The sequence below is a fragment of the Onychostruthus taczanowskii genome, unplaced genomic scaffold (genome assembly GCF_017590055.1).
Source record: "Onychostruthus taczanowskii isolate IOZ18803 unplaced genomic scaffold, ASM1759005v1 scaffold42, whole genome shotgun sequence".
Taxonomy (NCBI): Eukaryota; Metazoa; Chordata; class Aves; order Passeriformes; family Passeridae; genus Onychostruthus; species Onychostruthus taczanowskii.
Window position 1 is genome coordinate 1,705,311 of NW_024501682.1, and position 24,885 is coordinate 1,730,195.

The window sequence follows — 24,885 nt, forward strand, 5'->3', positions numbered from 1 at the left end:
CTTTGTTGTAAATCCTGTAGGTTTTGATTTTAGATTTTGAGAAATTAGTAGGAAGGAAACTGCCAGCTCCAGTTTCATTAGGGTGATGCTCCCTGGAACATCCTTGGCATTTGACTTTGTTTACAGGTCACTGTAATGAGAAAGTTCACTTCCTTTCATTGCAGGTGTTGCTTTGGATATCTGAATATATTTATTCAGAAATGCCTGATAAAGAGCTGATAAAGAAAACACTATGATAGATTTTAGTAAAATAAATGAGTCTAATAGCCAACAGGCAAAGTGACATCTCTGTGTGAGAAGCTGATTCCTACAACTTCTAATTTCAGGGTTTAGGGTCTTGTTTATCTTCTTTTGTCATTTAAGATAATTTGGTACCTTTTAACGGATTTTTTTAAAAAAAGCTCCTTATTGTTATGCTCTGCATAGTAAAGCATACTTAAGCAGCAAGGTAGAGAAACGTGCACCTTGAGAGAGTATCATGTTGTGCTGAGACTTTTGAGAGATTAGCCTTTGAAGAACCTCTTTGTTTTTATTCTGAATATGATCCAGTCCTGGGAATTTAATTGGCTTCTCTAGATCATTATGTTTGCATGTTTTCTTATCAAAGGAGGCATAAGTTTAGGGCATGAGCCTGTAAATCTGTTTTCACATAATTTATTTAAAGTCACATAGTACTGGTACCGTTGAAGGGAAGGATTCTGTTTGTCTTTTAACTCCACAGTGACATTTAGTCCTTTCAACATAGTTTTCATTCTTAGAGGTCAGGGCATATTCTACACTATGATTTTCCAGGGATTGGTGGGTTTGTGAATAGAACTCATGTAAATTTTGTTTTCTTTCTGCTTATTATCTCTCTGTTCTGTATCTCCTTACAGTGCCCTTCATCCAGTGAAGTCAAGTTGCCTGTTGTAACACAGGCAACTTGACTTGGGTTTATGCAGGATAGTCTTGGTTGGAGAGAGGAGCAGAAGTTTAGCAGCCTCTTTAAGCTGCCTGGTTTTTCTCTCAAGTCAGCCAGCCTCCCATGTTCAGAGGCCAAATTATTATGCTTTTGTTCAAAAGACTATTCTCATCCATGTTCCACAAAGAACTCTGAAGAATTTGTTTTTGTGTTGTGATCCCTTAACAGTTGATGAGGTTTGTGAGTGACTTTTTCTATAATTTCTGAATATTCCTATGGAATACTTTGTGGGATTTGCATAGGCAAGTTTCCGATTTCCTTCTTCTTCCTTCTATTAACACTGAATATCCCAGGGAATGAGTACAGCTCTGTTCAGAGCCACAACCTGTAAGAAACGATCATGTGCTGGTGTGTTGTGGCAGCCAGGGGAGACTACTCCTATTTAGGGCTGATCCTATCCTTGTGGGGATGGACAAAGAGCCTGATTCTCCTTGCACAAGCTGAAGCCATTTTTGACTTCAAAGGGAGTGGAGGGAACAGGACCAGCCAGTTTTGAAAGTGGATTTGAAAGCTGTGTCTAGATAATTTGGATGCCTTTCTGTTTTACAGTTTTCAGCCTTAAGAGATGAGAAGTAGAATGATTCCTTAAGGTCTTCAGCTTCCACATCCATGTCCTGTTGATATAATTGGGGAATGAGCTCATGAGACAAAACTAGTAAATGTGGCCTCTGAGGGTGAGTATAGCTGTGATTTCTTAAGCATTTATATCCTACTGGGAAACTCTCAGACAAAAAACTGAAGAAGCTTCCTATTGCCAAAGGTTTAAAAACTGTGTTTAAAAGGGGCTCCCTCCAGGTTCCTAAAGGCAGCTGATCAAAGCGTGGCTTTGTGCAGAGAGCACAATATACTTCACTTGTGCCCAAGCACAGTTGTTCCCCTGTGGCAGCAGCAGCAGCATGGCAGAGTCCAGGCCGGTGCTTCCCAGTGAGCTCCATCACCACGGTGCTCCTCTTCCCTGAACAAGCAGCTCTCAGGTGCTCTCTGCTTAGTGTTAAGAGTGGGACTGCATTATAGCTATGTGGAATGAAGGGCCAAGGTTTCTGTTGGACATGGTCTACTGAGCTCTGACATAAGCATGCAAATATCTTGCTTGGAGCAAGAGGGGCCGTGCTCCAATGGCAGCTTTTGGCCTGGGTCTGAAACCCAAATTTTCATAAATTTGAAGCAGCCACAGTTCCTGCTAGTATCAACAGGAGATGCAGGCACAAGTGGTGTGAATAGCAAGACCTAATCCAAGTTAGACACTCTTGGTTTCAACTCCCAGTTGAAAATGCTGCTTCTGCTGTCTCAGTGTCTCTTGACAGTGTGGGGTGCTGTCAGCCTTGGCTGGTTGATATTTGCCAGCGTTTTCAAGACCCCTCAGAAGTTTAAACAACTGTACATTACTGTTGTTATTAACAATCATAAGGTATTTATTTTATAATGACTTGGGCAGTATTTCATTCAGAGAAGCTCAACTCATCTTCTAATATTTATGAGTTATGGTTTGGTTCCTTGCCAGTCAATTTTCCAAAAACTCGTTGCTCTCAATCTTACTTTGCTCAGTGAGACAGTCTGAGCTCTTCTGGCTTTGGAAGCAGTGGATGTAAACATGTGACATTTCATCTCACAAATGGCATCATTTTTGCAGTGCCAAGGTCTGGTTCATCTCTGTGTTTTGGGTTATGCTGCCATAACCCCATTTATTTCAACACAGCTGGTCTGCAGTAATGCAGCTGAAAGTCAAAGAAGTTGGCCAAGATGCCTGTAGGCTGCTACAAATGGTTAAAAGTAATACAGAAATCTGACTCAGCCTCTCAGATGGCAAAAACTCATTTGCTGCCTTAAAGTTACATGACTGGGACACTGGGATCCATCTTCATTTCTTGTATATTTTATTGTGTTTAAAATGATGATTAAGGGAGAGTTGGAGAGTAAGGTAGAAAATACAGAATGCTTGAATCATTAAGAGACAGAAGAGATATGCAAAAATTCTTTGCATCCCCAAACCCATTTCTTACTCATTCTACAGAAACACAAGCTGCAGTTTCTTTAAAATTCACTGCCAAGAGGACAAAATGTTGTATTCTTTCAATTTTTACATTCCCCCCCCCCCCCACTTTCCCCCCCCCCCCCCCCCCCCCAATATTCTCACTTTATGATTAGTGCTGTTGTTTCTTTATGAACAAACCTGACTAAATATCCATCCTCAACACTTTACAGATGCTGTTTAATTTCTTCTGATTTCTTTTCCTGGTGAACTTCTTTATTGTCTGTATTGTTACAGACAGAATCAAATTCAAGCTTATTTCCTGGTTTCTTTTCAAAATAGAATCAGGATCATGATTTATTACTTGTATGAAGTCAGGCCTAAAAGCCCTTTCCTGGGCTCTTACTCAGTTGTTCCACAAGTGTATAAAACCAGAGCAAAGGCAATGTGTGTGCTATTGTATACTTTTAAACTGATTCTTCTAGAAAGGCAGAATTTCTCCTTAACTATTAGACAAATTCTCTTCTGCTCAACTCCATTAGCTGTATACCAGGATTGAAAAATCTGACCATTATAATTTAATCATAGATGCTCTTCATGCTGTCCTTGATAACTGCAACAGGGAGAAGGAATTAGAGCTTGCCTGTTATAAGAGGTTGCATTTCAGAGGATAACTTGACATTCAATTTTTCATGAAAAAGACGCTTTTTATGTCTTAGTTATTACTTGTAGCAAATCTGGAGTCATCAAGAAGCTTGATGTCCTGCTTAGGTAAGTTCATGATTCACAGGAGACTGAAAGTCTGGGCATTGGGATGTCACAAGAAGATTTTGAAGGAGCTTAAACACGATCCAATTTAGTAAATATTATTTGTATTTTTGACACCTAGCTTTCTAAGGCATAATTAATTTTTAATCTAGCTGCTCTTGCTTGCGTAGAACTTCCCAGTTATTTGGAAGCCTTTTCTACTGATAATCTTTTCTGCCAATATAGAAAAACAAGTACTGGAAGACAGCAGAGCTCCTAGAGAGCCATCTTGCTTATATAGCTGCTGCTTCCCTGGGTATCTGCCACTGCCTCCAGGGAGCAGGATGCAATGAAACTGTAGACGCTCCTTTGAGGGATTCTCACTGAGCTGTTGACAAGTTCTTCATGGGCTGTGGACAATATACCACTATGCACTTGTGTCACACCACAGGGCCTCCCGTTGACGCTTATCCTTTTCGTTTGGCCTCTGACCTCCACTGCTTGCCACTTAGGGAAGCAGCAGTTCAGAAAGGAAAGCAAAAGTCAGACCAAAGTAGCTTTCACCTACCTTGGATAGCCTCGCTTGTACTTCTTGCTGGTTTTCAAATACTGCTCGTAATTAATGCAGATTGTGTATATTTCCCCCCATCTTGAAATGAAATCCATTCTTGAGTATAAATGGACAAAACAGCATTGTTTCACTGCTATCCACATGTGTGAATTTTCATCCTGACATCATTATTATTTTTAAATTTTTTTTTTGCATATCAGAGGTAATCCGGAACTAACCCCAGAGAGTTAAAAAATGTGCAAATGCAAATTCACAGGTTTAGTCTCTCTGCAGTGTCTGACTTTCACATGTTAGTGATCTGTGCTTGGGCTTATTCAACTGAAGGCCAAATGTAATATAAAAGTACAGTTTAGACAATCCATGCAACAATGATTTTTAATGTGATCTTCTCATTCATCTGAATAGTTAAAACATTCCCTTACAATTGGTCACGATATGAATGCCAATATTTAAGTCTGAACTGGAAGTAATTATATTAGTCTGCATCCTGACTGTAGAGCTACAGCCCCCCAACTCTTCACTTGGTGAAGCCAAAGAATAACTTCAGTAGCCTCCAAGTCCATTAATTGAATTACAGGAGTGCTGAAAACCCTGTTTTTATCTGGGGTTCTGTGGTGTTGAGGTGTTGTATAAAATCAGAATGAAAAACCACCTTTTATGATGTGTGGGTTGGAAAACAACCCACAAAGCCTCCTCCATTCTTCTGCTCAATGCCCAGTAGCTGCTTTCCCCCTCCCACTGGTTCTGGAAGTGGTCATCAAATGAAAGGGTAGAGCTAGAGGGAGGGAAGAGGGTGATTTAATTAGAGATCTAAGGGGTCATTTTTTTCCCCCCAGCATGTAGTATTGTTGTAACTCAGCACTTATTGATGTGTGATGATTACAGACAGCCAAGAAATTGGCCTGTACTCTCCTAGACTTATGATAGCAGACACAGGACCCTTTGATTTCAAGAATGAAAAAGAGTTTACCCTCTTTTTTTACAGTTAAACTGATCTAGAGGAAAAATTCAATGAAAATAAAATTAGGTGACACATACAGGAAGGATAGCCTGAAAAACAAAGCAAATGTTAAAAATTGGCAGTGGTCATTTACAAAAGAAGGTAAAGCTTTGTTGAAAATATATCCAAGAGATTCAGAAGCATAGATTTTATCAAAAGTCAGCAGGATTTAAATTCTAAGCCCCATATAGAGTTAGCAGTATTTTCTCTGGTGTTTATACTTCAGTTTAGCAAAGATAAAAATAATTTAATATGTTTAATTTTGAATTTTAAGATGCAGAACTTTAGGAAATGACTGATTTAGTTTTAAATATGTTTACTTACTAAATCTTCAGTTTTGATCAGAGGTTTCACAGTTTTAGCTGGTGGTCTTCAGACGTTACTTGCAAAACTATGCTTTCGTTCCTTCAAGAAAGAACATAAGTTCCTGACCCTTAATAGGCTGAAAGAGCTCATGTTTAGAAACTACCTTGTAAATGAGAGTGGAGGGATTAATCAATGATTAATGGATAATCAACGGTTATATGAATATATTTTAATACTTGCTTTTGGCAGGAGCAATACATTAAGTGAGAATCAAACCCAAAGTTTCTAAGTGATGATTAAGCATCGAGACACTAGTGGTGAAAGGAAGCTACTGGATATCCTAATGATTTAAGTCACTGCTGCAATCGAGTTACTTTCTTTTGCTGCTTCATTTCATGGGGCTAGGAACAGTGGAGCACAGCTGAACATTTAAATCCTTTTGCTTGTCCCACAATGAATTAGGAAGCTGGTCCCTGCTTAAAATAGATAGACAATAGTCAGACCACTAAGGCAGCCAGTTGTAGCTTCATTCAGACTGGTTCTCCATGGATGCCAGGAGTTTGCAGGATAGAGGCCAGTATTTATAACTCCAATCTATTGCATAGCTCTTTTTTCATGTCTTGATTCTTAACAGGTGCTATCCTCCTGCCCAGTCTCTGCTGACTGTGAAAGCAATTGAAGGTATTATGGTTAGACACTAAATATATCACAAAGATTAACTTGATAAATGATCAATTCTGGCCTCACGCTTGAAATTTAAGTCAATTGTCTGGATGAAATGTGTAAATCCCTGTATAACAGACATTTATCTCTCTCCAGACTTTTCAGTGCTCTGCACAAGATGAAAGCCAGGGAGTGGATAATTTTTTCTGGAGGTGATGCTGTATTTTTTTCTTCCACTAGGAATAATTTCCTGGGATGTGGTATCCAGCTGTGTGTATGCGTGATACACCAAAAATAAGGGACATGGCTACTTTGGAGAGTGTTTCCAGTGGTGAAGCTCTGAATGGCCTGAGATCTGATAGACATCCCAGGTAGAAAATGGGATCTTGCCTTCCAGGCATTGTCCCCAGTGTCCTTCTGGTCACACCCCTGTTCTTAGGGTTTGTCCCTGACAAGTGAAATGAGAGTATTTATCCTCTGTAACAGCCTGCAGGCATTGTGCTGCGTATGTTTTAGTGGGAATATTTTCTTTTTCTCTTACATCTTTCACTTCCTTTCTCTCTTGTTCCTGGCTTCTCCTCTTCTTTTGCCTTTTCTGGATGGGCTGTACATTTTCAATGTATAAGGATTTATTTTTTCCCTGTTATTCCCTAAGTGACATGGCTGAAGTGTTACAGGCCAGTCATCAAAGTGCCTTTAAAAAGGGAATTGTCAGGGACTCACATACGTTTGAACTATATGTCTTTGCATAGTGATTTTCAAGGGTTATCAGAGGAAAATATGAGTTGCTTTGACAGTGGTCCCATCACAAGCTCTTATCTTCAGGAATTCAACCTCCTACTTTTACAGCCTATTCATAGTCCCTTTGGAAATTTTAAACACAGCATGTTAGGATGTTGGTTAACAGCAAATAAACCTGTGTGCTGACCTGCCCATGTGCTAATAATAAGTCATGAGTCTGCTTTTTAAGAAACTCTGTCACAAATGGTGGTTGAAAAAATAAATGAAAGGCCAGATGCCTACAGATAAGACCATCCAGATGGAACTGCTGGGGGATAGGTTAATGAGTTGGCTCTGTAGCCTTGACAGTCTTCTTTCGAAAAAAAAGGGGCACGTGCTGTTCAGACAAGCCCATGGCCTCTGTTTTCCAAAAGTGAAATTTACCATGGAGTGAAGGGCCAGCGAAAGGTCTCTGCCTTGAGCTCACATGGGATTGGAAGAACAGATAAGGCTTGTGCTGGTGAACCTCATTTTTTAGGGAGCAAACTGACCCTTTTGGGAAGTTCCTGAAGAGTAACTGAGCCTGGGCATGAACATTTTGTGTGGGCTTTTGCTACACTCCTGGTCCTTAAGGATTTACAAAGAGACCTGCATTTATGGCTTAGGGAGATGCATGGTTATCTTGTTCATACCTTTAACTGAGTTCCAGAGGCTGCATATGTGGGAAATACGCCATTATTTTTTGCAAGAATTGAATGGTTTTAATTTTTAATTTCTTTTTTTTTTTTTTTTTTTTTTTTTTTTTTTTGTTATATCACTAGAGTAATTAGTTCCACTTTTCCATAATACTAATCAGTTCAGCATTTTCTGAAAGGACTTTTTGTATTGCAGAAATTACTTCCATTTGCATGGAATGTTGGATTTGCCTAAAGTAAGAAATTATAGTTTTTGCCAGTACATAGCCCAGATATTTGGTACCTTTTTTGGAGTGTTGGGAGGTGGTTAGAGGGTAACACTAAAAAAACCCAATTATGTGCAAATATTATATCTTTTGCAACAACATTTCTGTTTTTGGTATGTGGTGGCTGTTGCTTTATTTTTGGCCAAAACCAGAGTGGATAGCAACAGCTGAACTCCTTGGTCTTGGGAGTTGCTTCCTCTTTTGGCTGATGGACAATTTGCAGAGCTAGTTCCATGATTTCTAGTGTCTCAAGAGTGCTTTAGAGTTTCACAGCAGGAGATTTGTAAAAGGGAAAGGAATGGTGTACAGGGAATTAAAAGGTCTGTAAAACTAGAGGCTCACTCTCCTGCGAGGAGTGATCTTGTCTAAATCAATAAATGTCCATGGTCTGTGTTTTTCAGCTCTGATTGTTAGGATTGTGTGTTCAGTCAGTGCATGCTGAGCAGAGCCAATATTGACTTAATAACACAAAAAAATGTATTTACAGCTATTTGTCCAAATTCTGAATAACTGTTCCTTTTGTTCTCTGTCCATTGCTATTCCTGAACCATAATGCAAACAGATTTTGCCTCTGAGTCCAGTGAAGTATTTCTAAGCATGCTTAACTCCAGGCACATGACTATTCCAGCAAACATTTGGAAGACTTTCTTAAGAAGAAAGACTTAAAGATAAGCACACACTTAAAGGGTTTGCTAACTGCAAGTTTTGTTTTTCCTGAGTATTTAGGAGAACAATATTTTTAATGTGCCACGCACAATGAAAGATGCTCCTGAAAAAAGATCGTATTACCTGTCATTCATTTCTGTTATTGTATAGTCATCATTATCTGTGTTTCTGCTGAATTGTTTATCTGGAATAAAATATTGCAGTAAAGGGGCATCTGTAAAAAGTTGCACTTTGATACACAACTGGTCAGAAACAATGGCTGAATGAAAAATCTGAGGTGTCCAAGATTTCTTTTGCAGAAATGCTATGTAAATACATGGGGAAAAGAAAGAAGGAAATATTGCTAATGAATAAGAAAGGAGGAATGAAGTGGCTCTGTGTCTATTTCTACTGCTAAAGGGTATCTTTTTACTGCAGCTTAACTGGTGCCTGCTGAGTCTTGTCCTGCAAGGTCCTGCAGGCACTGCAGACACCACATGGTAGCTGAGCAGGCTCAACTGTCTCACACACAGCCCTGGCTGCCTTTGCCCACCCTGATCTCTTAGAAAAACTATGGTCCTCAGCTTCTGCTAAGGGGGATAGCTCACATTTAATACTATAAAGTTATGCAACTACCAGAGTAGTATTGCAGTGAACAAAAAAACCTATTTCCATTTGTAATGATTATGAAATTGGTTCTAATTCCAGGGTAGCAGTTAGGGAAATGGAATTCAGAGACATTAGGCAAAGATGCAGTCTCAGTTGATTTTTTCATTTTTAAAAGTTAGAACATGAAACTGAAAACCAACAGTCTGGTTATGAGGAGGACATGCTCTTTATGAGCTGTTCGCTTACATTTTCTGATGATTCATCTCCTGTGGAAATCCTTTGCCATGCCTTATAGACTAAAATATCATTCTGAAGATAGAGGCAGGATTCAAGCAGTACCATTCTCCCCAGATATCTTCTGATGAGGTGTCAGCTTCCTTTTGGCAGAGTCTGCAGGATAGATAAGGGATTGTGGCTACAGGCACAAAGGGCTTTTATGACAAGGTGAGAAAGAGAAAGTTTCAGATTAGCAGGAATTTGTATCTTTATTGTGCTTTTAACTTCAGTTTCAAATCTTAAAACAGATTTTTGCTGGTACATGAACTCAGTGAACTAATGTCCTATTGCATTTTAATTTCATCACTCTGAGTCTCTGACTTCAAAGCCTGCTCCAAGTCTAGAGAAAAGTTTGCAATCTGCTTGATTTGGCCATAGAAATGTGGATTTCTTGTATGTGGTTACAAAACAGGGGGAGCTCTTGAAATTCACCAGCCGTGACTAAAAATATTCTATGTGTTTGGGAAGAACCATTGTATTTGCACCTGGATGAAGAATAATCTTACCCAAATTACTGTTGAAGTGAGGATTACTAATTTTTAAGGAAACAAATAGAGGAAGCCTCAGAGGTAGACTAACTGAAAATAACATGAAGTATAACAGTAAAACAAATATAAAAAAAGCATGCAGGATGTATTTCTTTGTTCTCCCTGCCTTTCTGCCATATTTGTCTTATTCTATTGTTTTATTAATACAAAAACTTTTTAGATTTGCAAGTCTTGCCCACAAATACATGTTTTGGAGTTTTAAAATGATGACCTGTTAGAGTTCACTTTAAGCCTGAGGGATAGATCACATTCCATGAAATTGTAAAGACTGTCCATCAGATCAGAGGGAAATCTGAGATCTCACCACTTAGGAATCACATTCAGCATTTTGTGTGGCCATCCTTTGATATAAAAGTCAGTGGTGTGTGAATTCAATTATTTCACATACATAAAACTTTCCAAATCTCTCCTGAGTTCACATGTTTTGAGATATATCCATATCTGTTAGGTTACTTTGGGGAGTGTCTACTGTACTTTGATTTTGTGGGAAATTAGAGGGAGTAGCTGGTGAAAATTAAGGGGGTAGGTTTTAAATTCTCTAGACTGTTGAAATAATCCATGTACACCAAGAAAATTGTGTTATTTCTAGCATCGCAGTGTATAGAAACTGCAGAGCAGAAATTGGCAAAGGATATTAAATATTAAAGTACCTCAGGTATTGGCCTGAATATTTATAAGAAGTGATAAGACACTCAGGTCACATTCATCTTCATGAGAAACAGGATGTGTCCAAATGTTACTCCTGATGTGTCAGAGGTAGCACTTGATTCGGGTAATAAGCCAGATGCAATTACTGTTCTTGTGGTGGCCCATCAGATCTATCAGTCCATTCTCATTTACAGTGGGGTTCTCTGTCTAGTAACCATAATTTGAACTCTGGTGCTTTGGGAGAACTTTCACAACAAGGCAGGCAGTGGCCAATACTGAACATTCCTGAAGTCTGGTTCTGGATATGCATATCAGTCCACAGACCCATCTTCATCAGAATCCACAAAGGTACATCAGAGATGTAGTGCTAAAAGTTGCCACTTCTCTTTGTGGTCCAGGAGGACTGCTGGGTACTCAAATGTTTTTTCAAAGAAAAATATTTAAAAACATAAAAATAGATGCAGTACCTAACTTCAGGAGCTTATCTCAAAAGTCCTGGTAGTCCATATTTGGGCAAAGCAAGTATCAAGGTCTTTGGAGTTTTGGTGATGTGAAGGTTGCTGGATAGGCATGTGGCTCCTTTTCCCTTACTCAACAGCAATTTGTTTACATCTGCTATATCTCACTCTACTCATTCAATGGCAGATGAGTATATAAACAATCCTAGGTTGGTCTAAACCAACAGCATCTACCAAGAGTCTGGCCCTGTCTGCTCACTAGCACTCTCTGAATTTCTCTAACTTTTCCTTTTCTGTGTACTACATGAAGTCTCTTCTCATATCTGTGGAAGAAGATTTATTGGCAGTAAAAATGTCCATTTATTTTGAAAGTTCAGTTATTGACTTTCTAGAAGTGAATAGTCTTCAATAAATCAGTCTTTCTTTCCCTTTCCTATAATTATTTATTGTTTACATCCCTGTAACAGACATATCTCCTGTAAAGCCTTCCAGCTTTAATCCACCAAAGCAGGGAAAATGTGATGTTGAAGTGCAACTGAGGCAAAGGAGAAGCCAGACCTCTGAATTTTATTTCCCATTGATGGATAAGAGGCTGCCCTATATGATGTCATCTATTAGAAAAAGCAGTTTTCACTTACTTTTTGAGGAAAGAATTATTGTCTCTTTCAAGGGGTTCTGAGGGCCTAGGAGAGAAGGACAAGGGTCCCTGAGAGGGAAGTGTGGCTGCTGCCATTGAGACAGTGGCAGTAGTAGGCAGTGTGCTGCAGTAAAAATTCTATATACCTCCTACACAGTAAGGAATATCTTGCATCAAAACCCAAATGCCCAACTATAACCCAGATACCTTTGTGTTTCTAAAACATTAAGTGTTTTCTGGGAGGAAGATTTAGGTCTTTGGCCACAGCTGAACAGCCTGTCCCTTGGAGTGCTCTGTCATGGTGTGGGGATGATGAATCCCATGAACTCAGGGATGATTTGTGGCCCTCAGGTAGAATGTAGATTACATTTATTTTGTATGATTTCTGATTTGCACATTGGAGGTGGTAACTCTGTGCCAATATAGACATTTATGATGTGATTGAGGTGCTGTCTTATTTAACCCTATTTAACCCTGTTGATGTCTTGGGTGACTTCATCCCTTCCGTAGATGTTTCACCTCTTTGTCTACACTTAGTTACTGTTTCTCCTGCTGAGAACCATTCAAGTGCACTACTGACTGAAAGCCTGACTAAGCATTTTCTAAAGAAAAGCAGGATAAGTCTATAACATCGGTTGCAAAATGTCCTTATCAGCACTTGTGGTGGTATGGTAGGTACTCTGTGTCACATGTGGCAAGAATCCCTCCTCTGTCCCTGCAGCTCTTCCTTATGTTGAAATTGCTTTCAAATCCAATGTTATTTCTGTCTTTACTTTTGGCAGCAGGGTTGGCAAGTTTAAATTTTGAGGGTCGGGGAATGAGAGAGTGACGGAACTGATTCGTGAAGGGGTCAGAAAGGACAGGCTAGCTGGAAGCAGGCAGGACTGCTCGTGGGGCAGAGGAAGGTGAAATCCTATGTGGAGCCCCCATGTCCCTCCCCCATACTTTCATCTCCCCCACCCTATAAGCTTCGTGTCAAAGCCGACCTCTTCCTGCTGGAGGACGACTGAGGCGATTCCTTTCAGGGGCTGTCAGTGCTCCTCCCGTAACTGCCCTGCAGAGATGCTGTTGAGTGACACGAAACACTTTTTCTCCTGACAGGATTAGCAAGCCATCTCTCCACACTGCCCAGCTTCCCCTCTGCCTCCACCAGCTCTCTCCATGTGGCCAAAGAGGTATGCTTGTGTCTTGAATGACCAAATAGCATTGGGTCACTTCTCCCACGTTTGCTACTGACAGAGGAACTTAGAGAAAACTTTCACTCTTCACACAGCTCCATTTTTGGAACAAGAAGAGGATCTGTTAGTCTATATCCATTTCTTTTATGCGTCTCTATTTCTGTCTTGTGGAAGCATAGGGATTGTCAAATGTTATGCCTAGCCTGTGGCCCTTCCAGATGCAATCCTGCTCTGTCCACAGTCATCAGGTGTTCTGTAGGAGTGAAAAGATGATCATGGTGGTTAGCCCTCCCAGTGGAAATGCCATGACTAATCTCTGATAATTGAAAACTTTCCTTCCTTTCTGGGAAGATGTATGATGAAACTTTGCCAGTGGAACTTCCAGAATGAGGATTTTTATCCTGGATGTTCATTTTGGCACCCCAGGTAACAATGTAAGGCAGCCAGGGAGATGTTTTTCAGGCACTCCATTGTTTGATGAGTCTCACCATTAGCTGGGGGGCCAGGGGGGATCAAGAAACCAATAGTAACTTGCCTCTCCCAAGCTGATGCTTGGTGGTTATCCCGTCCCTTTCTTCATTGTCCCCAACTGTTTTTAATTTGTTGGGTGACTCAAGCAGATCTTCTCTTTGATTCACTGCTTTCTCCTCATCAAAAAGCTTACTGTACCTCTTTTGGAATGGCTGTGCTTTTGTTAACTCATGCTAACTAAAGCATGGCAGCCAGGTCTTAATCTTGCCCTAAATTTAAATGTATACTTTTCTTATTGCAAAAGTATTGATACAAATATGTATGAAAAAAGACATCTTTCCTCCAATGGTATATAATGCAGAGAAAAAAGGAGCACAATTTTTCTTCATTTCATATGTAGTGTTGTTAGTACTTATTCAGCTAAGTATGTATTCAAATAATTCATTCAGATTGCAGTAAGTATTCAAATCATTCAGATTGCAGTAAGCATGTGTATTGAAATCAGTGTTGGGTCTCGTTATGGGCTGAACATGGTTCTGCACATTTACTGTATTATATTACTACATTACAATATGCTGTCATGTTCAAATCTATGAATTTATTAAGCAGGATGTAATGTGCCAGATCTTTATGAATTTCTTAGTGTTTTGATACTTCTTGTTGGCAGTATTATCATTAACATAGCAAGCCAAATGACCCTTGCACTAGATTTTCCAAGCAGATGTCGATGCAAGAAACTAATCTCAGTTTATCTCAAATTATTCTCCTTTCAGATGGTTATTCAATCCCTGAAGTATGGGACGATCCATATTCACATTATCCCAAGGGAAGCTCTTTGGAAGAACTGTGACCTCTTTGCACTTGAAGGTTAGAGGAAAGCATTTTCTTCCAACCCTTTACAACTCTGCTTCCATATGTTGCCAACTCTACTAATCTTTTTGCCAAGGAAATATTTTTACCCTGTTACTTTCCCTCCTATTCTACCTCTATTTTGTCTTGTTCAGGGTTGTTTCTAGGGAAGAGGACTTGTTTCTTCTCTAAAGCAATCTTTCCTTGCAACAGCCACTCAAGTATTATGGTCTTAGCATGACTTGATCCTTTTGGAAACACTGAAATGTGAAAAGGAGCACTTGGATCGCATGGTGATGAGCAGGCATAAAAACACTTAGGTAGATCAAAAAGACTGAATTGCTGAGTTTTGTGGCTTCTGTTTGGATTTTTTATTTCATTTAACCTGCAGTGTCAACAGAGCCAAAACTCTGAAAAGCATTCCAGACAGGAAAAGCCAGCGGGGAAATGACCTGAAACTGTTTTTGCACCATTCTTTAAAAGTGACTCTTTTTATTGTCTGCAAGGCAATGGCTGCAGACGACTTTAGCTGGTTGTTATTAGCTGGTGCAGTGCTGAGGATTCCTACTGAATAGTGCCATTTCAAGTAAAACTAGAAAATCCCAGAAAACTCTCATTTCAGACTTGAAGTTTTGGTTTTCCTATGGCAGGAATTTGGTGTGTCACAGGGACTTTTAATCAGACACTTGAAATCAATTATGAAACATGCTGAAAGGACTTCGAGTTCTTCAGAGAATCCTGATTATTTCCTGACACAAACTTCTTATATTGTCTAAGCAGCATCACTAGGAAAGATGGAATAGTTGTCTGCTCTGCAACAATAATGCCATAAAAAGGAATGAGAAAGGCAAAAGCATTATAAACCTACAAAGAAAACCACATGTAGAATGACCTCTCTTGATCTTTTCTATCAAGGAACCAAGTATGTGTCTTAATGTCCAAATCTAGCTAAATTTAATCTATATGCTGTCTACAATATTCCCTCTAGGGAATGCAATGCCAAGTGAGCACACAGTGTTCTCACACTAAAATCTTCCATCAGCATTGCTGTGGGTTGTCAGGCAGTCTTTGCTGCTCGAGCCTAAAAAAGAGGCCAAAGTTCAAGAGTATCATTAATTCCTTCAGGAAGAGAGGAAAGTAAAAACATGTATTTTCATTGATTGTCCATGTTTCATAGTTTGTCCAGATATCCAACTCACTTGGTTGTCACTTTCTTTTGCCCCTTCTCCCCTTTTCCCCTTCTAGAAATAAAGGGGTTATAGAATTTTAATATCAGAAATGAAGATACTTAAATAATTCCATACTCAAGTTTTTGCTTTAAATTTCTTGCCCTTCATTAGTTTATCTGATAGTAATTTTTAAGCATAAGTCCTTTGTTTGATTGTGGTTCTTTGTCCACTGAAATTTTACAAATTTTCTTTTCCTAGTAGTCACTGAACAAAGACTGTTTCAGGAATGCTGGCTGCTTTGCAGAGCCCTGGCTGTACGAGATAGCTCCTTCTCTCTCAGAAAATGCAACCTCACGTAGCATAGAGCAATTAAATTGCTGGGAAATCTGAGAAACCCTGTGGTCACAGGAGATGCAATCCTACATCGGCTGCAAAACTCCCTGCCAGATGAAATAAAAATAGCTATTAATTTCACTGTGTTATGAGCTAGGAGCGCATACAGGAGCCAAGCTCCAAAGCCATCCCTTTGTATGGGCTTTCCCTGAAATCTGAATGCGCTCATACTGTCAAATAAAAACAGAGGCAACAATATTAATACTAGACACTGCTGTCACACTTGGAAATCTGGAAAAAATGCTTTGTCTGAGGCTGATGTGTACCAGTTTGAGAGCCCCACTGGAAACTCAGAGATCACATTCACTGTGCTAATTCATAGCTCACCCTTACACATGCACACAAGTTACGGCATCGAGGCCAAAGAGATGAAAGAAGGGCTGGACTAGAAGCATGGAGGAGAGCGATAGATTACCTTGGTTAACTTGGTAGTTCAGGAGTTCATGGGAAGTTTGTGACTGCTGTTCTTTGTTTTTCTTCTGCAGAGCAATTTCCCCTGTCCTCTTCCGCCTCTTTCATGTTATTTATATTCTAGTAACACCGACCTTCTGCACTGAAGGACTCTCCTACGTGAAAGGATTTTTCTTCGGTTCACATTTTGTAAATATATTTTCTTGCTGGTTTTTCTGGCTTATGCATAAAACCGTATTTTACATTTTAAGTAAATTCTTTAAAAGTGCATTACTTGAAAACCTACCTTCCCTTGTTTTCATTAAGATCTGAATTAGTCTCTTAAGTCAGATTCAAAAATAAAGCTGAGCCTCATAAGTCACTTAGGTGCTCTTCAGACTTACTTTTAGGGCAAATCCTGCTAGAGTTTTTCCCCGTGTATTGTTTACAATGATAATCTAATGTTCAGCCAATGTTTGGCTGTGGAACAACAGAGTTGTGAGATGACCAAGCTCATTTCCTGAGCTGCATCTTTTTGTTTTCATAAGAACTCTTTATTTAACATTTCGTTTAAGAAGCCTTGTGGACTATCTCTTGATTAGATTCTGTGTGTTTCCTGCCACTTCTATGAACTGAGAAATGTAGCCTTAAAGCCAGAGCCAATATAAATATTTTTTCATAGAGTGATGTAACAACCAGCTTTCTGTTTCATGAAATTCAGACTTGTTAAGAACTCTGAAACTTTCCTCCATTTTTGGAAGAAAAGTTCTGAAAAATCATTTCAGTTGGGCATTTATCTAAGTGAAGAAGCTGGGGATTTAGCATTGTAGAAAACTACTGCAGAAACACTATCAGAAAATGAGTGGTTAAATTTTCTGAAGGAAGATTGGGATATCAATGTTCTTAGCATTATGATAAAAAGTGGCCTAGGAAAACCTGTGTACCATTCACTGAACTGTCTGTAAGGTGAGAGTCCCCTTGTATTATTTGTTCACTGTTTTGTATATTCACTGCTAGGAAAACAAGTTATAAAAACCTTCATCTAATCTGCCTTGCAGTCAAAATCAACTAAAACTTTTCCCTCCTTGAATAATTTTTGGATTTAACTGCTGATTTGTGGGGCTAACTTTGTAGGCCCATACTCTGCTCTTAGGCTTCATAGTGGAAATCTGGACTGACTTCAGATGAGTGAGGTTACTCTGCAAATGTCCTTGTGTGAGACCAGCAGCTAGTCCAGAAGAAGAGTGTCATGGCAGGTATTTCTGGAGGACATGAAAAAGAAATTGTGGATCATGGTAACATCTAGACCAAGAGAAGAAAATGGAAATTTGTGCTATAGGCATAGTTTTGGGGAAGAGGCCAGCTGAGATAGTCAAGACTAACGATTGTCACCATGGGATATGCCCCTGAGAGGTTCAGCCAAAGGACTTGAATGTTGGAAGTTTTTCAGGTTTTTTTCCCCTTAACCAATGTAAGATTAATTTATAGTATTTGGGCAGGGGGGAATTTGGGAGATGGGGTCAAATTTATGGCAAGATGCCAAAATCTCCTTAACTTCTTTATCAAAAGAAAAATAAACTTTAATCTGCTTTTCTGATGTCTTTGAGTGTGAAAATGGGTGTGTTGCAAAACAAATGTATAAGCTGCTCTGTAGCAATCAATTTGAAATTCTTAAAGTTCATGGGACATTATTAAACCTGTAGTTATGTATGTTAACAATTGCTAAGTTTTACTAACTTTGCTTGAGTTCACTTTAAAAAAAAAGGAAAAATCTCGGAGACTTGCCACTGCTCTTAGTTTCCAATGGTCAATGTCCAAATGCTGCTTGGATTTCTCTGCTGATTGTTTTGATTTGCTTCTCAAAGGCCAACATGTAATTCACTCAGTCTGGTTCCTGAGTGTGATTATGATTTTTGTAGTGCCATCTCCCTGTCTCAGTCTTTGTAGTTTTTTCTGATTAGTGTAGGGCCATTGCAGCTTGGTTTTCTCTTGTGAGCTTTCAGTGAGATGTGCCAGGTCTGCAGGATGGTAATAATTTTTTCCCCTTCTGTCTGATTGTTGTGTAACTGCATCTATTCAAGTATGCCAAAACTCCCAAAATATCCTAATTTACTCTTTGGTAATCATTGTCCTTATAAGTTCCCCAGTTACTGAATTTACCTGTCTTTTCTTTCCACTTTCACAAAACTATTTTTATAAGACACTGTTAAATAAGACCCCCTTTTTAGTCACTTTGACTTTGCTGGACTTTAAATGGTAGCTTTAAATTTTGTCAGGTGCATTTCTGCATCAAGCAGAATGTGTTTGCTTGGACAAAAACAGCATCACTTGCAAACATTTTTCAGAGTAATGAAAAGGAAAAAATGCACCCTGTTTCATTTATATTTTAATTCTTAATTATTAAAAAGATAAAGTATTTATAGCCACATGCTTTGAATCAGATACCTGACAAAGCCAGAGGTTTGAGCAATTGGGCCAGAAATATGTCTTTTGATAACCCCCTTGAAGAATCTTACCTTATTTGATGAAACTTTCACCTTTTTTGAGAAATCTGAATTGAATTATTTAAAAAAATATTTTAGCTTATAAAGTCTCAATTATATGAAGCATTGACTTTTTCTGGGTGCTGAAAATGTCTGCTTTGCTCAGATGTTACCAAGGTGATGTCTTTGGTACTACGTGGTAAAATGCTTTTGGATGTTGGCTTTTGAAGCTACCAGTACTGTTGAAAATACTGAGAAGTCGACTCCCAGTTCTGTTATCTGAGATTTTAAGTAAGGATGGTAAAGAAAGGAGAAGAAAAGAAGCCCTGTGTCACATGAAGACACTTTCTTTTCACTCATGGTTAGATGACTCATGGTGGATGGGGCAGGGTCCAGTGGTGAAAGATGCCAGCAGCCATGCTGTTGATGGTCCTGTCATGTAACAAGTACACTGGACAGACTGAAGGAAAACACTGGAAAAGCACAGATAAGGATTATCCTAAATGTTAAGTTTGTCGTGGGTAAACCAGCTTGACATGAGGGATTTTGGTTATATTAATTTATTGCAAATTTACACAGAATATTAATTGCTGGTTCAGTTGTGGTGCTCTACCAATAAGCTTCAGTTTTGAGGTGCTCAGCAGTGATGCTGGAGTAAGCAGGACCTTGTGGAGACCGGCCCTGGACCTCCTTCAGACAGAGTCCCTCCATTCCCTGGCTACCCACACCCTGCCATTTAGGTCCAGCAGAAACTTAGGAGCATTTCCTAACTTTGAGTGTAGGTGAGCATATCCTGAAACCTGAGTCTTGCAGAGCTCATTCAGATTTGGTCCACTGGGTAGAGAGCTGACTCTTGTGTTTCCCTGCTCCAGGGAACTTTGCTTTACTGAATTTTTAATGCTTTTCTGCAAAAGCTACAATTAAAGTTTTGAGGAGAAAAAGAGACATCAGATATATTTTCCGATATTTTCTGGTTCTGGGACTGAAAACTGCTGCAGCTAATTTATCCCTCTAAACATTACACGCTGCGATTGAAAACATGCAGATAGAAGTGGAATGGAAGTGTCCAATAAAAACATGAGCTTAATGGAAGATTTAAGAATACAAAACTTGTGGAAACAATGCTGAATATTATAATGTTTTCATCCTACAACATTGTTATGTTGATTTTTAAATGCAGTTCTAATGAAAATACTATCCCAGCTTACAGCTGAACTGCAGTCAGCTCCCTTTGTGCAAAACACCAATTGATATGGATGAGTTATGCCAGCAAGAAATAAAGATAGAATATGTTATTTGAAAACCATGCTTGTCAGATAAAAGGGGGAATAAATTATTATGTACCTTTGAAAAAAAAATACATTAAAGATACAAACAGTGAGGAGAAAAGCATTGGGTGAAGAAATACAGTTAAAAGAGCACATCTGTTTCAAATTCTTATTTGGGGCAAAAGATCCCCACATATGTTTTTATTTTAAATTTGCATGTGTGTTGTTATCCTTGTGTTAACTATTAGGTAAATAAATGTATTGAGAATCCATTTTTCAGTTAAGTTTGGTTAGGAATATTTGTACACACTGTATGAGAGATAATTTGAAAGCTCATTGAAGCTTTGTGAAGAACCAATTTCCCACATGTCCCTTAACTTTTAATACCTGCCTTTCATGTATTAGTACTGATCAAAGGCATTTATTTATTTTGGAAATGAAACAATTTTCCTCTTTGGCTTGTGTTTTTGACATGCCTTACTAGAGAACAGCATAACACAGAACCATGTCACAGCTACAGCTGTAAAAAGAGCTGAACTGTAGTGGAAACTCATTTGGTTTTGTTTAATGAGAATCATGTATTGAGCTGTGATTGGTTTAGATAGTGATTTTAGATACACTAAAAGTGAAGTTAATAAATGTTCCATTGAATAGATAGGGGGATCTCATGCTGTTTGGGCACAAGTAAGAGAAATTCCAGCGCCATTGAAATATTTGGTAAAAACTATCAGTTTCCTTCAGAGGAACTTGAGTTTTACCCTGCAGCCCTTGTGAGGATCTCTCAGTCTCAGACTGCACCTTTATAAAGATTTGTGGTGAAAAAGTATTCCCTTTATGTTGCAAAGTCCACATCATTAGAAAAACTACTACTTGGGCAGAACATGCTCTCCTGCTTTTGTCATCAAATCAAAGCACCTAACTCAGGAACCTTAACCCTTTGCAAGGCAAGGAGAGAGAGGAGGCAATTTATCCCACCTGGGACACGATTTATCCTCTGGGTGTGATTCAGGAGGGAGCTGCCTTGTACTTGCCCAGGTGGGAGAAGCCGGGAGCTTCCCTGGGGAGCATGAGGTCCTAGGGTGGTCCAGGGAGCATTGTTAGGCTCTGTCACAGGCACTCTGAGAAACAGTTGCAGGAATATCACAAAATAAAAGTCAAGGGGACATTTCAAGTTAATCCTAAAGTATTTGGGCAATATAAGTTCACCTTCTATGCTGGCTAGGGGAGGTGAACACAGGTGAGAGAGAGTTTTTACTGTGTTTTGCAGGAGATAGAAATGCATTTGCTCTTTGAATGAAAATGACTTCATGGACTAATTATGCTCTCTTCTTCACTGCAGACAAGTTAGTGATTCAATATCATTTGCCTCTGCCACTTTATTGCTCCAAGAAATAGTAATAAAAACTAGCAATAGAGTCATTACAGAACTCTATTAAAACCATCACTGTGCCTCTAACTGCTGCAAGTAAAGAAAAAGGCTTCTGGGCCAAAGTTTTCTGTCCAAGATTTTTGCCCTCTGTAGAGACGAAGGAGACTAAAAAAGAAATCCCTGTCTGTAGTTCTTGCCAAATAGGCATGGCTTCAGTGTTTGGAGAGTCCCTCTCGGGAGATCAGGAATGGTTCGATGTAGAGAGATTTGCAGAGACTTAAAACTTATAATGAAACTATTATCTTTGCTCTCTCTTCTCTTTCTAAATCATATAAAGTCAGGTGTTGTGTTCTCACAGTAGTATTAGTAACTGTCAAGTCAGATATAAAGCAAAAAATATTCCTGACTTGGGTTAAAGTTAGAACTGAGGACAAAAACTGTCAGTAGAGAAGTGATTTTTGTGTTGTCTCCAATAGTAAGGTGTTGCTCTTGCAAATAATTCTCTATAAGATGGTCTGGTGCCAAGTCTCATTAATTTCAGCAGGAGCTTCGTGAGAGCCTGGGGATTCTGCCTTTCAGAGCAATTTATGTGACTGAGGCTGAGATGGAGAAACAGCTTTGTGTGTTGGAGGACAAGGTGGGGAGCTGCTGGCAGGGGAACTAAGCAGGGAGGGAGCAAGGGGGAAGCTAGAAAGGTAGTAATGCCATTACAATCAGAAGAATTTTCTTGAGTTAAAATCCAGCTGAAATACATTCCCTGTTCTGCTTAAAAAAAAATACAGCCCTAATAATCCTGGATTGCCACGGATCAATCCTGCCTCCACTGAGAGCACTGAAGTCTGTTGGTTGGTTTTACAAGCCTGGGGTTTCAGCCCCTGTCAGATCATTCACAGACGTATGTTTCTGACTTGCACAAGGTTGCCAGAGCACTGCAGGCTTGGTTTATACCCTCCCCTCTTTTCAGGCTAAAATGGAAACATTTTGAAACCCAACCCGGCAAAAGTGAAATTCTCAAAGAAAACACAGAAGTCCTTGTTAAATACTCTGGAGCTCATATTATGTTCTAAAATTCTCTAAAGTTGGCTTGATAAACTCAGGAGATTGAGGATGTATCACCCTCTCTGCTTTCAGACTTTCCTCCCCTTTAGCCATCAACAAATTGCTGCTGTGGTAATCACTGCCGCTGATACTCTTAGGAGGAGAAACTCAGATTGGCAGACTGAGGCATGTGGAGAAAGAAAGTGAGAAAATACATTGAAATACACACTTTTCCTTTGCACCATGCATTTTCCTATAGAGGAAAAATTGTTATTGGGTTTTTGGTCGATTTTTATTTTGGCTTGCCCTGTTTAAAATCCTCAATTAAAAAGTTTGTTTGTTTATTGTAGGAACTGGCCTGTTAACCTCCTCCCCAGACCAATCCTGCCTTCTTTTCACAGAGGTCAGCACCATCCATGCCAGAGAAGGTTTTGGGAGTGACTGAGATATGTGTTGCTGAAAAACCTGTCTTTATGGTAAGTTTCTCCTTTCCTCTCACCCTCTTTAATAAAAGTTTTGCTGTTGTGGTGCAGTCTGAGCACTTGTCACTAGTAATAATTAAAAAATAATGTCTGCATGTTTGAAAAGACTGATTGAAAACAGGACTATATGCAATTTGTGTGCATTTAGAGTTAATACCTAATCTATTTGTGCTGTCTTAATATAAATTTGCTTAAAATAACTTTGTTACTTTCAGAGACTTGGTGTATAAACTTTTTCCCCAAGTCTCTAAATAGTTTTAACCTTTTTTTTCTAAAACTTGTTCTGTGCTCCATATGTATGAGTTCTCATTTTGAACACTTATTGTTAATTTTTATGATTGGTGTAGAAGAGAAGCATGGAATCCGGGTCACTTGGATTGAATCCATGGGAAAATGCCCCAAAAAATTAATTTATGATGGATGAGATTGATGCTGAAAAGGCTGACTTAATTTGTTTCATTACGTTTGGAAAATGAATCTGAAGGCTTGACAGCAGCAAACTGAGGTGGGCACAGCAAAGCCCGTTTCTTGGCAATCTTCACTCACAGCTTTGTCTGTGCATCTCTCTAATCATAAGTAATGTGCTGATCTTTGGCAGCTCCTGAACAAAATCCTGAATTAATTTTGCACCCAGGGGAGAGTACAAATCTTCAGCATGATGTCGTTCGTGGTGTTTATTTCTCAGAAACTTCAGTAGTGCAAAGAAATGGTTCTGAAACAGAGACTGATGAAGGGAGAATGGGAGAAATAAGGTAGTCAGAGAAGGAAAGTAGGGTACTTCCTACCACTGCATTCAAGGAAAAATGGGGGCTTGAAGACTGGGTGCTGCTTAACCTGTGGAAAGCCCAGGTCCTTAGCAGGGATTTGTGCTTCCATGTACAGCATAACTGTTCAGTGGTTCGTGAGCAATGGTCTGCTGGTGACACAAGGATGTCACACATTAACTTCTGTTTGGGAACACAACCATCTTAAAGCTTCTGAGATGACAGCATTTCTCTTCTCTGCCTTTATTGAATCTGATTAAATGCAGAGCACATTTTTAAACTTTAATGTCAGAATAGCTCTCAAATATGTTATTGTGAGAACTTCTGTCATGAGCAGAAGCATTAACTGCTGCCCCTTTTCATTTGACTAATGAAGGGGATGACTAATGAAGTGAGAGTGCAAGAGTTCATGCATAATTTAATTCTATTTGAATTTGAAATGCTCGGTTACAAAAGTGTTATGAATTTCCATTTGTGGCAGAAAGATAACTTAGAATAGAGCTCCTACTTCAAGCTTCCTGCAGGAATTTTCTTTAGCCTTGCTTCTTTTGTTGTAGAGAAATGTAGAGATTTTGAAAATATTTTTCCATTTTAAACAAAGGGAGCTGTTTTTCTGAGTTAGCCAATGTTGGTGCTGTCTGTGTTTTTCAGATGTGGTCTTGACACTCTGGATCTATTACAAGAAAAGCTGAGGGTCTGGAATCTGAATAACAATGATGGGAATCTACCTTGTTTGTCATCAAAACTTAGTCTGGGGAAAATTAAATTTTCCTTTAAAATAATATGTTTAACCCCATTTTTAGATTAGGCCAAATTTGAGAAATAAAGGCATGACTACCTGCTGGCACCTTGTGGTACATCCAGCAGTGATGCTGTAAGCTTCACTTACCCATGAAAATGGGGTTTCCACATGCAAACATGGAGAAACCTATGGACACTTGGGTTTTTACAAGCACACAATGTCTCCATGTTTTTGGCTGTGCAACGGTACACGGACTTTGGCCACGGAAATGTTGACCATAAAGTGCAAAACCATGGCTGTATACAAAAGTGCATTCCCTGCTGATTAGCAAGCTGCCGTAAACCCCTGTTGACGCAGCTATTGGTTGTGCGTAATCATGGTGCGCGTTTTTTAGTCATCACATTAAGAGTCCCAGTTTCTTGTAAAAGCAGTCACTGCAGTATTTTTTTTTTTTTTTTTTTTATTAATACCTGTGTGTATGAGGTGTCTGACAGAGTTATTATCCACTTTGGTGATGAAAAACTCCTGCTGAGGTCCAGGGGAACAGGATTGCAAAGACCGGCACGATGT

The 24,885-nt window shown here is 39.2% G+C and overlaps 1 protein-coding gene across 1 annotated transcript in view; it reads left to right on the forward strand.

The window, feature by feature from the left end:
• Nucleotides 1-22,757, forward strand: part of BICRAL (BRD4 interacting chromatin remodeling complex associated protein like) — a 99,491-nt gene extending 76,734 nt beyond the window's left edge. Inside the window, exons 15-17 of the transcript XR_005953341.1 lie at nucleotides 1,511-1,635; nucleotides 14,142-14,235; nucleotides 22,729-22,757. The gene's annotated coding sequence lies outside the window, so the exon portion shown is untranslated. The remainder of the gene's footprint in view (nucleotides 1-1,510; nucleotides 1,636-14,141; nucleotides 14,236-22,728) is intronic.
• Nucleotides 22,758-24,885: the final 2,128 nt, after the last annotated feature.